This window comes from Stylophora pistillata, chromosome 10 (genome assembly GCF_964205215.1).
Source record: "Stylophora pistillata chromosome 10, jaStyPist1.2, whole genome shotgun sequence".
Lineage (NCBI taxonomy): Eukaryota > Metazoa > Cnidaria > Anthozoa > Scleractinia > Pocilloporidae > Stylophora > Stylophora pistillata.
This window is the reverse complement of record NC_142528.1, coordinates 17,127,885-17,131,500: the sequence shown is the minus strand read 5'-3', so window position 1 is coordinate 17,131,500 and position 3,616 is coordinate 17,127,885. Positions and strand designations below refer to the sequence as shown.

The 3,616-nt window shown below is 37.1% G+C and overlaps 1 pseudogene across 1 annotated transcript in view; it reads right to left on the bottom strand.

Moving 5' to 3' along the window:
- LOC148722036 (uncharacterized) overlaps positions 1-2,606 on the bottom strand; it is a 3,222-nt pseudogene extending 616 nt beyond the window's left edge. Inside the window, exon 1 of the transcript XR_015992556.1 lies at positions 262-2,606. The product of XR_015992556.1 is annotated as an uncharacterized LOC148722036 (transcript). The remainder of the gene's footprint in view (positions 1-261) is intronic.
- Between the last annotated feature and the right edge of the window lie 1,010 nt (positions 2,607-3,616).

The following is a 3,616-nucleotide window of genomic DNA, read 5'->3' as shown; positions in this document are numbered from 1 at the left end:
TATCACATCCATATACTGGTGCATCTTCAAGCCATATCTGCATATAAATGTGAGGTGAGCCTCTCTGTTGATATTCAACTCTGTAAAACCAGTCTGCAATTTTTCCTAATGGAGTAGCCCCACTCAACAAAAAGTGTTTTAAAAAATGGTTAAACTGATAATTGAAATGTCGTGCACATGTCACAGGATGATCACTCTGAATCAACCTAGACTTTTCCTCCCAGTTTAAGTTTTCTAGTTCAGTATCTGAATATTCCTTACCATCAACAAGTTTTCCAAGTATTCTAAGTAGATGTATCCACTGTGTCTCAGCTGATGAAAAGCTACAAAACAAAGTAGCAGGTCCTAGTTGTCTGATCATTGCAAAAATATCTTTTTTGGCCTTCTCAAAATTTGGAGGTGAACCTCTAGGTTCTCTCAAGAATTTGTAGCCTTCATCAAGATGAACTAATCTCTCTAGAGTTCCTTGTTGCTTTAAGTGACCTGCTGTCAGAGTTCTGTTGTTTCCCTTACATTTCCTCAAAGCTATTTGAGATTTTCCTAAAAGAATTTTCATCTGCAGCTTTTTAGTTTTGAAAAATACATTTTCAACACACATAGCAGCTCTTCAATCAGACCTTCTTAATTCTGATTTGCGATTATCACTGAAGTGGACATTTACTAGTCTTTCTTCATTTTCTGGCCTTTTTTGACCGAGGAGTATTCCTGGATAAGCTAATTCTTCAGAATATTTATCTCTAAATATACTTAAAGGCGTACTGCCTTCTCCTGGGGCAATGCTATAGATTTGTTCTTTTTCACTGTCCTCAAGAAAATCTGTGGCAGATAACACAGTATCAGTTACACCTACAGGAATTTCTGCATTATTTTCGATCCAGTCATCAACATATTGATCAGTCTCAACATTAGCATCATGTCAAATATTCTTTACATCACTCCGCAGATTATTAACTTGTGAACACCACTGACTAGTATTTTCATTTTCAGGTAGGTTCATACTTAATCTTTGTGCCCTATCAACACTAAAAGATACTCCTTGCTCTCTATAAAGAATACTATTTTGTAGCTAGCCACTTTGCTGCTTGCACAATTTTATGTGGTCTTACATTTAAAGACAATGCAGAGCCTTTAATTGTAATTGTCTCTTTAATTGAACTCTAATTGTTCCACTTTCATGAGGCAACTGTGGTAACACATTAACAGTATTATTGACATCTGCAGGTACATTTACAACATTTCCTTTTATTTTCAATTGATTTCCTCTTGGAGCTTGCATAAGCTTTTGAAAAGCTAATCTAGGTGCTAGAAGTCTGCACTCCAATTCATTCAAGTCAAAGAAGTCTGGTTAACTGGAAATGACATTCCATTCTTAATTGCACAGGGTGGTATTTTATTTTTTCATAAATGTTTGTAACAAGACTGGCAAACCCACTCCTTATAATCAACACTCTGTTTGCTCAGCAAATATTTCATTACATTAGGATTAGAAAGTCTTAGTTTCTCAGCAGTAGTAACTGTGTTGGTACCATAGCTGATCACAACAGGAACAAATGTACATTGGACCTTCAGACACAGCAGCATGGAATTTTCTTACTTCCTCAGCAACAGTTGTATTCACAATCATTTTTTTTGCACATTTATGTCTATTAGCCAGCCTCTTTTCTCGACATTCAAGAGGTTCATTTCTAGTTTTTTCTTTCTTATATTCACATAGGTGTCGTAGTCTCTTTTCCCTACATTCAGCAGATTCATTTGCAATTTTCTCTTTTTGATATCTACGTTGCTTTGCCAGTCTCTTTTCTCTAAGTTCAGGAGATTCAGTTGCACGAATTTTCCTCTTGTATTCACGTTGACCTGCCAGCCTATTTTCCCTCGTCTCTGGGCTTTCATGAAACCTTTTCTTTTTCTCATATTCGCATCAACCAATCAATTGTTTGTTTACTTTGCATCTTTCATCCAGATACTTTCTTTTCAAGCTGATTGGTTCTTCTGGGTTAGTTTGATTGCTAAGGAATGAACATTTCTGTTGGTAATTCTCATGAACATGTTCTACATCAGGTTGTGTATCACTAATTAAGACCCCTTTGATTTCAAAAGGAACGGTGCATGTTTGAAAGCAAGAGAGTTGCAAATATGGAATAAGGTTTTCAAGTCCTTCAATGCTGAGCAAAGTACATGTCCCAAATGAATGAGGCATTCCATGTAAATCCCTTGAATGAGAATCAAACATTTTAAAACTATGTTGTGGGTTTCTAAAAACTGCAACTGCATTAATCCCAATAATTAACAAACAACAATTGTAATTCTGCTCAGAAAAAAGCTCTGTGAGCACATTTTGAAGAGTCATAGATGGGCCATCGTTAGATGTCAGAAACAAACTTCCTGTTAATAACTCGCTGTATTATAATATATACACTTTGTTAAAAATTGAGACAAAGGCTGGGACATCTGTTAAGAGCAAATAATCATTTGTCTGCACCATAGATCTTAGGGTACTGTACAGGTTATTTCCAGTAACCAAAATATTATTCAAAGTGGAAGAACTCCATAAATTAATCTCTTCTATACGATGGTATATAATAGCAGTAAGTGACATTGCTACACATTGCTTACCAGCATTTTCACCAAAGAGTGCTTCATTTCCTTGATTGTAGTTAGCACATACTGTTCTTGTCGAGTCGATCACTTCAAATATTGTACGACCTGGATTTTCCTCCACATCATTTGCTTGCCTTATAATCAATGGAATATAAGTATTGTAGAATGTTATTTGTGTGAACCAAAATTTGACTTCGTTCTTCATTTTGTATTGCCTGACCACTTGCTTCAACGTTGGTAAGTAAAACACATTTAAATACAAAATCATAAACGCTATGTTCCAAAATCGTCCTCTCAGACGTGATAAAACAGCGTTTGTCTTAACAAAGCTGTCATAACCGCCAATCCTTGACCGATATTGTTCAATTGAAATGAACCTCATGATATAATGTCGAACAATCGAGATCGAGTTTCCAGATGGGATTTGAACCCACAACCCTCCGTGATCTAGTCGGATGCTCTAACCACTGAGCTACAGGAGACTCTACGGTGAGCAAGGGTCAATTAGTGGGTATTGACTGGAACTGCATCACGTGGCTACACAGCCAAACATCAGCTAGCGCATAGAAACTCATTAACAGCATCACGCTGTCACATTAAAGCATCACATGCATTAAAGCATCACATGCAGCCAACCAACCTCCAAATGGAGCATGTATTGATGAAAATAAACAGTTTTTTTAAAAATCGAGTTTCCAGATGGGATTTGAACCCACGACCCTCCTTGATCTAGTCGGATGCTCTAACCACTGAGCTACAGGAGACTCCATGGTGAGCAAGGGTCAATTAGTGGGTATTGACTGGAACCGCATCACGCGGCTACACAGCCAAACATCAGCTAGCGCATAGAAGCTCATTAACAGCATCACGCTGTCACATTAAAGCATCACATGCATTAAAGCATCACATGCATTAAAGCATCACATGCTTTGATCGATTTTTAAAAAATTGTTTATTTTCATCTTTACATGCTCACTTTGGAGGCTGGTTGGCTGCATGTGATGCTTTAATGCATGGG